General features: G+C 47.5%; 1 protein-coding gene across 11 annotated transcripts in view; it reads left to right on the top strand.

Moving 5' to 3' along the window:
• The window catches only part of PPIP5K1 (diphosphoinositol pentakisphosphate kinase 1), a 143,591-nt gene that overhangs the window by 111,512 nt on the left and 19,262 nt on the right, over window positions 1–12,817 (top strand). The window lies entirely within an intron of this gene.

Genomic DNA, 12,817 nt, shown 5'->3' on the forward strand with positions numbered 1-12,817 from the left:
TAGCTGAGCGGGGGGTGCTGTCTGCTTGAGAATGCAATGTATGCTGTGCTTTCTAAACTAGGGAAAGCATTTCCCTCTCTGCCTCTCTGAGAGCCTCGGGTTGGTGCTGCAGTGAGGCATGTGGGTGGTTGCATCAGGGCAGTTTTGGAGCCTGAGGAAGGTACTTTCCATGTAGGGCTAATAACTTCTGTGTAGCTGTTAACTTTGTGCTCTTTGTCCTTGGCAATTGCACAGTGCCTCCTTCCTCTAGTCAGAGTGGGTACTTGTGCTTCTCTTGTGAGCCATGGCCAATGTGGATTGGGGTGCTTTCATCTGTCTGAGACACTGCTCCAGCAGCTTGATGGACTGCTGATATAACACTCTTTCTCTCTATGCCCAATCCCCAGAGAAGTGTAATCCCCATGTCCCTTCAGTTTAATAAAGGAGGTGAGATGGATGACTGCTGTATGGAGAAGGATGGAGAATCAGGAGACATAGCATAAGAATGACCGAGCAGCCTGAAACCCATGAGATAAACCTGTTGCTTTTTCGAGTAGTGCGCCAATGGGTGCTCAGTGTCAGGATGTGCGTGCGGCTGTGCACTCTGGATTGGAGACATTTTGTCAGCTGTGTCTGTGAGTTTGTGCCAGAGCCTTAGGCACCCTCATGCTCCACTACGAGGGCATATAGGGAGGGGTGGACCCGCTGCCATTCCCGGTTCCTTCTCAGTCGCTTGCAGTTTGAAACCGAGCATCACGGTGTTTGCTAGCTGGCGTCAAGGCTGGCTACGCCTCTTGTGAAAATTTTCTTTTTCTTAGTATTTTTTTCTTTATTTTAGTTTAGCACAATTTGTGCTTTTTAATAGGTTCCCCTCCCTTCCTCTTTTTTGTCCAGTTCAGGCCTTTGATCCATGGGCTCAAGTGTGGGTTATGCCCAGGCCCTTGGGCTTCAAACCTGCCAGACATGCCATAAATCTTTCCCTCACAACAGTGGACATTTAAGCTGCCTTAGGGAGTCTCACGTCCCTTCCAAATGTCCAATCTGCTCAGGGTTTAAGAGTAGATCTAAGAAATTGAGAGAACAGGCTCAAACTCCTGTTAATGGAGCATTTGCTGAGACCCACAGGATCTGAGTCATCCCCCTATATGTCAGATGCTCAGAGAGCTCCAGTGACCCATCTCTTCTGTGACAGTAAGCAAAGACCTGGGGGCCCTTCAGAACTATCTAAACCATTGAAGAAGAGAACGCTGCCTTTCCCAGAATAGGAGAAGAGAAAGGGAAAGTCAACCTCTCAGTCTGGGTCTCAGGAGATGTTGTCCCCCATTACAGGTACCTCTGAGGCTTCCATCCCCTTTGGAACTGAGATCACAGCACTCGCTAAGGTCACTATGCTGCATATCAAGAAACCGTCTGGTAAATTACCTGAAGGGGTACGTACCCTGCCACTGGACTCCGTGCCTCCAAGATGTAAGCACTCCAGAGCTAAGCCAAAATCATTGTCTGTACTGCCTCTGGCAATCAGACATAAAGGATGTGCTGACTGTACTTTAGTACCATCTCAGTAACAACAGATGTAGTAAGAGGCCCTGAAACATAAACCCTTGTATCAGAGGCCTGGTCTGAGACCTAAAGCCTGAACCAAAGTACTTCCAGGCATTGCTAAGCAAAGCTGGGCTGTGAGCCAGAGGCAGGCCCTAATTGCAGAACTTGGCAAGAAAAGGACTCCTAGAAAGCACGCGCTAATGATATAAGTGGTAATAAGAGGAACGTGTGCCAAGATGGCACCTGGACATCCCGGTACAAGGACACTTCACAGAGATAACAAGGAACAGCCAGGTGCATCCCAAAGACAGGGTCAAAAGGACAGCATGATGGACAGATCTGTTTGTTTGAACCAACATGATCAAAGGGGGAGACAGCACCCTAATGAGTCAAGGGGCTGTACCTCAATACGTCAGTAGGGGTGAGTAATCTGTCCTGCAACTGTATAAAAATAGGTCTGGGAGCGCATATCTTTGTCCAGCCTAGGGGGCAGAGTGTCCTGCCACTGACTGAGCTGTGTCCATTGTCTATAGGAAACTATTACTGTGCTTTGTTTGACAATAAACCTGGCCAGGTGCCTTCGTACCTTACTAGAGTCCGTGGTCTTTGGGGGTTCTCTCGGGGTCTGCTGTGTCGGCTATCTGTGCAGAGCTGGGGCAGCACACAGAGGGAACATGCACGCAGCCAACTGTTATTGAACCAGAGCAGAGCACCTCACCGGTGGCTATTGACACCACCAGATAGTCTGACTCCCAATGTTTCCTACCTCGGGTCCCCAGTACCATCCAATCTTTTGATCCATGTGGACCTTTGGATCCTGGAGTACCCTGAGTCACCTCTGCTGAGGGGTACTGAAAGACACTCCCCACTGGTGTACGGCCTCATCTGCTGGAGTCTGCATTTCCTCCACTACTGTCTTCAACCATGTCTCATCCTCTAGTGCCATCACAGCCTCCAGTCCTCCCTTGAGGGTACACAGACACACTTCTCTCAGTTACTGACTTGACACTGTCTGGTACCTTCATATCAACAGCTTCCAGTATTGATGCAATTACAGGCCCCTTTTTGGGCCCTGGTACTGACTCAACCACCAGTACCGACACCATTTGCCCCTCCAATTGAAACAGAAAATGACACATCTAATTTTGAAGTGTCATAAAGCATTCCTCTTTTCAACCTCCTTCACTCAGAGTACCTCCTGATCATGAAATTCCTATCCAGGCGATACCTCTGAACCCTGGCAAGGACAACAGTGGGATCCTGTCCCTTACAGCCACCACAGTAGGCTTATTGGAGCACTGGAGCCCCTTATGGTGACCAGTTCTACAGGGTCCCATCTCGTAGGAGGGCACATCAAGAGCAGCAGCTAGCACCCTTGGATCCTTCCACACAGCAGGATCTTACAGGGAAGCAAGAGCAACCTATGGGAGAAGAATCTTTGCCTTCCCATACATCCTTCTGCTCCCCAGACAAGGCTCATGCCCCCCTCACCATCTTATACTGACATTTCAGGAATTTCAGGATCTTATGAAGCATGTAGTGTAGACCCTATATATTCCATTGGAGGAGATATAGGAACCTCAAACACTCCTTGATGGACATCCTTCACACATTTCCTCGGGGCAAAATTGCCTTTCCCATTAATGCTGCTCCACTGGCCCCTGCACATTCTGTGTGGCAAATCCCAGCTACTATACTGCCTACATAAAAGCCGACAGACAAAAAGTGCTACCTCCCTCCCGAAGGATCAGAATATTTCTTTTCCATCCTACACTCAACTCCCTGGTCGTGGCAGCAGTCAACAAATGGAACAGACAACATCTGTTCCATTCTACTTTGTCTGATAAAGAACAAAAAAGACTGGACCTTCTGGGTATGAAAAAGCTACCCTTCAGCCACACTGCAGTTCAAAGCAGTCAGTTACCAAGCCCTGATACCAAAACACAATTTCATGAATTCTTCCCAATTTTCATCCTTTTGTTGACCACTTGCTACAGGATCAGAGGGAACAACTTCAAGCCCTTATAACAGCCTCACTAGAACCCACTGACGCAGTTGCTCATTCCCTGGCTACCGCAATAGTCATGTGCAGAGCTTTGTGGCTGCAGTCCTCTGGTCTGTGTTGGGAGGTACAAAATACCCTCAAACCTTCCCTTTGAGGGACCCATGTTGTTCAGTGATGCCGTGGATGGGTCCGTTCACTCTAAGGACTTTAGGCCATGCTACAATCTCTGGGCGTCTATACACCTATGACAAAGAGAAAGTACAGTAGGTTGCAGGTGGCTCAGTGGTCAAACCCAGTCCACTGCCAGCCCACAAGAACTGCTGAGCCCCCAAGGAAGAAGCTCAGGTTCTCTGAGAGGACAGTCCTCTATTGTGACCTCCCAATTGGCAACATCTTCAAAACGACCATTTTGACCTGGTGGTCTTGGTTCATGAACTCTCTCTCCTGCTCCAGATTTTACACTGCATCTATCCCACCTCCTCCCCTATGGGGACCGTCTCACCCATTTCCTTCCTTCCTGGGAGCCCATCACCTCAGACAGATGGATCCTACAAGTGATATCTACAGGTTACTCCATCCAGCCACACTCCCTCCCTCTTCAGGGACTCCTCTGATGGGAGTCTCTTGAGGCAGGAGATACAATCCTCCTAACACTGGAGGCAGTTGAACCCGTCCCACTGGTCTTTGTCTGGAAAGGATTTTATTTCAGGTACTTCCTGGTCCCAAAGAAAAATGGGGGATTGAGACCGGTTCTGGGCCCAAGGACACTAAACACCTTTGTCTATGCTCAGCAGTTCAGAATGGTAACCTTAGTAGTGATGATTCCTCTCTGGAGTCAGGTTTTGTATTTGGTTTGTCTCCCTAAGTCTCCAAGATGCTTATTTCTATATAGCTATACATCCTTCACACAGGCATTTCCTACGCTTTAGGATGGGCAGAGACCACTAGCAGTGTCATGTCCTACCTTTTTGGCCTTTCCATTGCTCCAAGGGTCTTATCAAAGTTGTGTTGACCACCACAGCCCTTCTTCATCAGATGGGAATAATCTTTTTTTCTCTTTGTGGATGATTGGCTCCTGAAAGGTCAGTCATTCCTCGAAGCAGACTGCAACCAGCAAGGCCTTATCTCTGTTCCAGTCACTGGTCCTCCACTTCACTCTGACACCCACCCCATGAATAGACTTTGTGGGAGCTACTCTGGACTCCTCCACTGCTGGAACATACTTGCCCAGGGACAGATTTGACACTGTCCAGCCTTGTCTTGACAATACAACAGAGCCAGCAAAAGCTTATGTACAACATCTGGGCCATATGGCAGCCTGTACATTTGTGATATCCTTGGCAAGACTATGCTCCTGGTGTCTTCAGGCCTGGCTCAGAACCATTTACATCCGCAACAAACACCGCCTATGCAAGCCAGTGCCCATACCCTGGAGGGATGGCTAGTCTCTAAATTGGTGGAAGGATCTGCAGAATGTGTGCATAGGGGTTCAGTTCTTACAGCCCTCTCCCCAAGAATCATCACTACAGATGCCTCTCTGATAGGAGGGGGTGCACGCTTTCAAAACCCTCATAGCCAGGGCAAGTGGTCCCCTCGAGGCAATCCTCCATATCAATGTATTAGAGCTCTGAGTGGTTCATTATGTTCGCCAGCACTTCCTTCCACACATCAGGGGCCTGTCAATAAGCATGTTTCTCTGTGGTCCAGCACTAATGTATTATATTGATCGGCAAGGAGGAGCAAGATCCTGATCCTTATGCACCGAATCCATAAAACTGTGAATCTGGTGCGTAACAGTGGTTTATCTACCAGGACTACTGAACGCAGTAGACATTTCAGCGTCGAACGCGAGTGGGAACTGAACAATGAGGTATTCCAAGAAATCTCTTACCTGGGGCCATCCACAAACCGAGCTCCTTGCAGCTCTATCCAATGAAAAGTGCAGGCAGTTCTGCCTGAGGGAAGGGCACAGCTACAACTCAATGGGAGGTGCCCTAATTATTCCTTGGCCTCACATAGTGCTGTGTGCTCATCCTTCTGACTCCCCTATTGCTCAAGGGTCTGAACAAATTGAAACTATAAAAATTAGTAGCCATTTTCATAGCTCCGCCATAGCTGAGAGAGGTATGGTTCCGAGAGCTGGTTTGAATACCTCTGACTGCATCTCCACCTTCCCCTGACAGTGAATCTTCTCACCCAAGAGTTGGGCTCTGTCACCCCCTGAACCTCTCAGCACTTCACCTCCAGGAGTGGCTACCAGATGGCTCTCTGGTATAGAATTATTTTGCTCCCCAGAGGTGCAAACAGTGCTGCTTCACAGTAAAAAACCTATAATGAGAAAAACTTACCTGCAGAAGTGGAAATGCTTCTAGAGTTAGTGCAGTCACCAATCTCTATTTCCTCTTGACTCCCGTCTAACACACGTTCTCAATTACCTCTTCAATTTAAAAACTACAGGATTATCTCAGCGTTCAATTAGAGTTCACCTAGCTGCTGTTGCAGCCTTTCGCTCCCCCACTGAGGGACTTTCAATCTTCACCCACCCAACCATGATGAGGTTTCTCAAAGGCCTCTTCAACCTATTCCCTCCAGTTAAAGAACCAGCTCCACCATGGGACCTCAACCTAGTCCTCAGTGCGTTGAGGAAATCCCCATTTGAACCTATGGCAAACTGTTCCCTCTTCCATCCTCTTAAAACCTCATTCCTTATAACCATCACCTTGGCCAGGAGGATAGGGGAGCGTGGAGCCTTGATGGCTGACCCGCTATGCATGGTGTTCAGTTGTGCCAGGGTGATACTATGTCCACACCCTTGCTTCCTTCCTAACGTAGCCTCAGAATTCCACATCAACCAACAGATTCACCTACTGGTGATTTTATCCCAAGCCTTTGTATGCTGGGGTGTAAGAAAAGGTCTTGCCTTTTTCAAGACGGGACTGGGTCCTTTAGGGGCTACACTGAGACTTCTTATCTCAATTGCAGAATGCATGAAAGGACGAGGGATTTTCACTTGCTGTCCAAATGGGTTGCAGGCTGCACCTTAACCTTCAACGAAGATTAAGCAGTTTGCTCCCCTTCGAGAGTTATGGCTCACTCCAGCAGGGCTCAATCTACCTCTGTTGCCCTGCTGAGAAACATACCTATCCCAGCAGAGCAGCCACCTGGCCTTTGATACACGTGCTCTCCCAGCACTATGCTCTTGTCACTGTTCCCATAGCTGATGCGGCTTTCGGTGACCCTGTTGTATGATCTTGACTGAATCCACCTCCTCAGCACCCTTCTCCATGTTGAAGATGTTGCTCAGGAGTACCCCTAGGGACTCTGCTTGAAGGAGAGGTTACTTACCTTGTACGGTAACTGGAGTGCTTCAAGATGTGTATCCCTATTTGGTGCTTCATTACCCATCTGCCTTGGAGTCTCTTGGTGAACTTTTGTCATTGAAAAGGAACTGGAGTGGCAGCAAATTTGCCCCCCTATATGCCCTCATATTAGAGCATGAGGGTGTCTAGGGCATAGGCTTGGACCCACAGACACTGCTGACCACAAAAAAACCCCTCTGATCGAGGGTGCACAGGTGTGCACACATGCTAGAATAGAGCACTCACAGAGAAACAGATATCTCGAACTCCAGTTACTGTACAAGGTAAGTAACCTCTCCTTTGGAAATGCATGGAAAGTGAGCTGCTTGAGGGAGGTGCACTGCTTTTCAGAGAGGCTGGATTAATGTAGGACTGGAGAGCTGCTTGTGTGTCTGCATTGCATGGCATCTGTTTCATTTATGGGAATTGGTCCCTGCTTGTAAGGGAGTGGGCAGGGAATTTCAGCATCAGATCTAAATGGTGTGATAGCTTCCTGTTCTTCTATGTGTTTCTCGTCTTCAGGAGTGTGGAAATCTTGGGGGTAGTGCCTCTGGCTGGTTTAAAGTGGGTAGGAGGGGATATCCTTTTGTGTGAAAGGAAATTATCCATCTGGTGCTGGCCAGCCCAGATATTCTTACACTATAATACCTGCTGGTGTATGTGGTTTGCTGAACCGTGTGTGTTGTGTTGCATCAATCCGCTTGTCCTTTCTGAATTGAAGAAGAAAGGGGGACAGGTACAGAAAGGTTGGCTTTTCACACTGTGAAGAAACAGACCCCAGGTTCTGAAGATACGGAAGGAGGGGAATTTCTGCAAAACAATTTGGTTTTTCTCAATATGGCCCTTGTCATCCATCAAGAGATGAGATGGCTGTTGCTGTACCAATGTGATTAGAATTATCCTTGGTCTCCTAGAAAGAAAGACTAAAAAGAGGCAAGATTGCTTCAAGGGAAGAGGGGGTTGGACAAACCAGGCTGCTCTGAAGCCAGAGCAGAGAGCTGTCCCTGCTGGAGATCTCGCCGATCTCTTTCCTGTGTCTACTAGAGCTCAAACAAGAACCCAAGCTTTGTCCCCTGATATCCCAACCATTGTAGCTGGATGTTTTGAGGGGTCATGGAGCATGTTTATTGTTAAAGCACAAGAGAGGTATGTGTCTAATGCTAAGGAAATTAAAAACTAAAATAGTTCAGTGTTATAGTTTTGAGTTGTAAAGAGAAAGCTAGTGATTTAAAACCCACTTAATTAGAACATTGTAGTTAGAGCCAAGAAGAAAAAAAAATCGACAGGAGAAATCAGAAGATTCCAATCCAAAAACTGAAGTATCCAAATCTTGACTAAAAACTTACTTTTTAACAAAATAAAATATTGGCATAGATGGAACAGAGTTCTTATGGAAGTTGTGACAGGGATAATGCCTTTAGTGACTTAAAAACTTCTGCTCTCAAATGTCATGACAGTCATCATCTGTGTGAGTTCTTATTAAAGAATTAAATATAAAAAAAAGTTTGAAATTTTGACAGTAGGTTGTGTCTGATTTCAGTGGTCAAAGCAAATGTTAGAACAAGGTTCAAAAGGTGAAAATATACGACTCTTTTAAAGACCGTTCCAAACTGTCCTCTAATTAACTTCAAACTTAAATCATTGGGGAAAGACGACACAGAAGAAACTTTATGCAGAAAGGAGTTGTTCTTCTTCAAGGGCTTTTGCATGTTTCCAGGCCTGGCCACAAACCGAGTTAAGCTCACTCAGTGTTAGCCACTCAGACTGACTGATTTATATTTCAGAAGCCAGTTTAGTTAAATTGGTGCAATGGGGATGATGCCTTGGCACCTCACACCTTCTGAATCTTCTGGAAAATCATCTCTATCAGTATTACCGAAGAACCATGGCAGTGGGAACACAACACTGCTACACCTCAGGGAAGTTCAAGCTTTAGTACTTCTGGATGGATAAAGTTGATACAAGGCCCTCTCCTGCATCTGATACGGCTACACATACAGAATTCCTTGCCTTCTTTGAAACCTGGAAATAGAAGGTATAGCACTCAAAATCTGTAACTTCTTAATTTTGATCTCTGGTTTGAGTGTTTCCCGGGCACTTGCATCACGTTTTCCACCCTTTCTTTGCAGCTCTGAAAGCTAGAAACTATTTTTAAAAAAAGTTTTTTAAAGCTGGAATTCTTCTGCAGTCTCTCGATCGTACGAGATGCGACTTTAAGGAAAACACCATCCATTACGAGACTCTGATGTGTTTGAGCCTCAGCTGTGCTTGGCTGTATTTCTCAGGCTTTACCATCCATGACTGAGGGCTTACTATTTAAAGGACATGGGCACTTTAGTGCCAAAATGAATAAGGTGTGAGAGAAACTGAAGAACACCCGGGCTACATGCTCTCTGCATTTATCTCAGCCTACTACCATCAGGGAGAAGGCTCACTGGCTTTGCTGTCGGCTACCACAGACAGTTACCGCATCATCTCTACATGTGGTCTGGAGAGGTGTGAGGAGGAGGTGAGCCCCTGCTGCCCATCATTGCAGAATCAGTGCCCCCTCCATGTACAATTAATAAGAACAACAGTGAAGGCCTTTTTGGACTTCATGGAATCTCTAGCTTTCTCCCTTTTCAGGATAAATTCTGCTTAGGGGACATTTTATATGTTTAAGGTCCTTTTTTGGAAGGGATGTAGCATTTGGATAGATGGAGATGTCTGGTTAAAGCTTGTGGGTAAAGAGCAATGGGATGCCATATGCAACCAGACGTTTCAAAAATCTTATCCCAGCAGGGTGTAGAACTTGCTCAGTCAGGGCTACTGCTCTCTCTGTGGCCTGTTTCAGGCATTTCTGTATTGCTGAGAATTGTAGAGCAATTACTTGGCGTTCACTCCACATATTCACCAAGTACTATTTTCCCTCTCTGATTTTGGGCTGGAGAGAGTGATGCTACAATCTTTATTTAGTTGAGAATTCCTCAGCCCACCTTCCACCTGGTCTGGACAGCTCATGAATCTCCCCAGAGTGGGAATGCTTAAAGGCCCTTGGAGGGGTTACTTCCTTTCCTGCTCCTGTGACTCCTTAATATGTCAGTCATTTCATCCACCAGTGAAATGTAGCTACTTCTGGCATGCAGTGTGACAGTCCAGCCTGCCTGTGCCTTAATGGTGCTCAGCAATGTACACAACAATGTGTGAGTGAAATGGAAGTATACAGTATCCATGTGAAACTTCAGGAGGTATAGTCCTAGCTAGGATATAATTACTCGAGTTGTCATATGGCCGGGGCTGAGCAGTGAGCATCTCAAATTTGTTTCTCATCTAGCAGCACTGTGCTCTCTGCCACTGCTCTGGGACATAGGTGCAGTACCGACTGAAATGGAAGAGTGCTCTGTACTGAGTCACCTCCCCCACTCTCTGCAGTACATGCACTTTTCTTGGAGTTCCGTATCAAAATAGTTTAACCAGAACGGCGTTTGCTCAACATCTGAGGTCTGTTGAGATTGTCCCTAGATCTGTTATTTACAAACCATAGAATCATAGAATCATAGAATATCAGGGTTGGAAGGGACCCCAGAAGGTCATCTAGTCCAACCCCCCTGCTCAACCCCCATGTTGCTTAGTGTTTTACATAATCCTCTAGCTTTTTACAGGGTTTTCTCTTAATATTTATTGTATATTTAAACAAATAATAAAATTTTAGCAGCAGCTGGAGTTCTCTTTTCCCGTCACTGCACAAAAATTTGTGAGCTGTGTCCACACCATCCTTTTCCTCTAGTGAGGATTAACTGGGTTTGGGATTCACATCAGCTGCTATCATGAAAACTTCATTAAGAGTTTTAGCAGACATATGCAGCAGACATGTGCCGCTCCTTGGCTGGGGTTGGCTTTGGGGCATTGTCCACCCATCCTTCAGTGTGATGTCACTTGGTGCCAAACCAGCCTGAATTAGCAATGAATGAAAAGTGTACCTCTGATGGTTGCTTGGTGGTCTCTCTGTGTGCAGTTGGGTTTTTAGTGCACAAGTATCACAAAACTACCACCCAAATCCTGCCTTAAAACTCTCCTCTCCACAATGCCTACAAAAACCTCAACAATGGCTAGATAGCAGTGCGAAGCTGACAAGTACCCTCTCATGGTCACTGTGTCCTCCCGCATCTGTTATCTCTCACTTATGACTTAGATCAGGTGTGGGCAAACTTTTTGGCCCAAGGGCCACATCGGGGTGCGAAACTGTATGGAGGACCGGGAGGGAAGGCTGTGCCCCCAAAACAGCCTGGCCCCGGCCCCCTGACTGCCCCCCTCAGAATCCCCCACCCATCCAACCCCCCCTGCTCCTTGTCCCCTGACCATCCCCTCCCGGGACCCCTGCCCCTAACCACCCCCCGGGACCCCACCCCCTGTCCCCTGACTGCACCGACCCCTATCCATACCCCCACCCCTATCCAGTCCCCCCTGTTTCCCCGTCCCCTGCCCCCCCCAGCCTCTGTCCTATCCAACCACTCCCTGCCACCCGACTGCCCCCCGGGACCCCCGCCCCATATCCAACCCCCTGGCCCCGGCCACCTTACCATGCTGCTCAGAGCAGCATGTCTGGAGCTGTGCCGCCTGGCTGGAGCCAGACGCGCTGCCCTACGTGAGCGCGCAGCCCCACTGCCCAGAGTGCCGCCTGCCCGGTGACAGGGCTGTGGAGGAGGGGGAAAAGCGGGGAAGGGGCCGGGGGCTACCCTCCCAGGCCAGGAGTTCAGGGGCCAGGTAGGACAGTTCCACGGGCCGGGTGTGGCCCGCAGGCCATAGTTTGCCCGCCTCTGACTTAGATTGTAGCTCAGGGGCAGGGCCCATCTTTGTTATGTGTGTATCTGTAAAGAGGTTAGCACTTGGGGCCCTGATTCTTGATTGGGGCTCTAGACGCTCCTGCCTGCAAATAATAATTAAGATCTTTAGTAATACTTAGGCATCATAGAGGAGCCAAGATAGATAAGCGACATAAGCAAAAAGAAAAGGAGTACTTGTGGCACCTTAGAGACTAACAAATTTATTTGAGCATAAGCTTTCGTGAGCTACAGCTCACTTCATCGGATGCATGCAGTGGAAAATACAGTGGGGAGATTTATATACACAGAGAACATGAAACAATGGTGTTACCATACAGACTGTAAGGAGAGTGATCAGGTAAGGTGAGCTATTACCAGCAGGAGAGCCGGGGGTGGGCGGGGGAGAGCCTTTTGTAGTGATAATCAAGGTGGGCCATTTCCAGCAGTTGACAAGAACGTCTGAGGAACAGTGAGGGGTGGAGGGATGGAATAAACATGGGGAAATAGTTTTACTTTGTGTAATGACCCATCCACTCCCAGTCTCTATTCAAGCCTAAGTTAATTGTATCCAGTTTGCAAATTAATGCCAATTCAGCAGTCTCTCGTTGGAGTCTGTTTTTGAAGTTTTTTTGTTGAAGTATTAACACTTTTAGGTCTGTAATCGCGTGACCAGAGAGATTGAAGTGTTCTCCGACTGGTTTTTGAATGTTATAATTCTTGACGTCTGATTTGTGTCCATTTATTCTTTTACGTAGAGACTGTCCAGTTTGACCAGTGTACATGGCAGAGGGGCATTGCTGGCACATGATGGCATATATTACATTGGTAGATGTGCAGGTGAACGAGCCTCTGATAGTGTGGCTGATGTTATTAGGCCCTATGATGGTGACCCCTGAATAGATATGTGGACACAGTTGGCAAAGGGCTTTGTTGCAAGGATAGGTTCCTGGGTTAGTGGTTCTGTTGTGTGGTGTGTGGTTGCTGGTGAGTATTTGCTTCAGCAATGTCTGTAAGCAAGGACTAGCCTGTCTCCCAAGATCTGTGAGAGTGATGGGTCGTCCTTCAGGATAGGTTGTAGATCCTTGATGAGGCGTTGGAGAGATTTTAGTTGGGGGCTGAAGGTGACAGCT

This window comes from Lepidochelys kempii, chromosome 10 (genome assembly GCF_965140265.1).
Source record: "Lepidochelys kempii isolate rLepKem1 chromosome 10, rLepKem1.hap2, whole genome shotgun sequence".
Classification (NCBI taxonomy): domain Eukaryota; kingdom Metazoa; phylum Chordata; order Testudines; family Cheloniidae; genus Lepidochelys; species Lepidochelys kempii.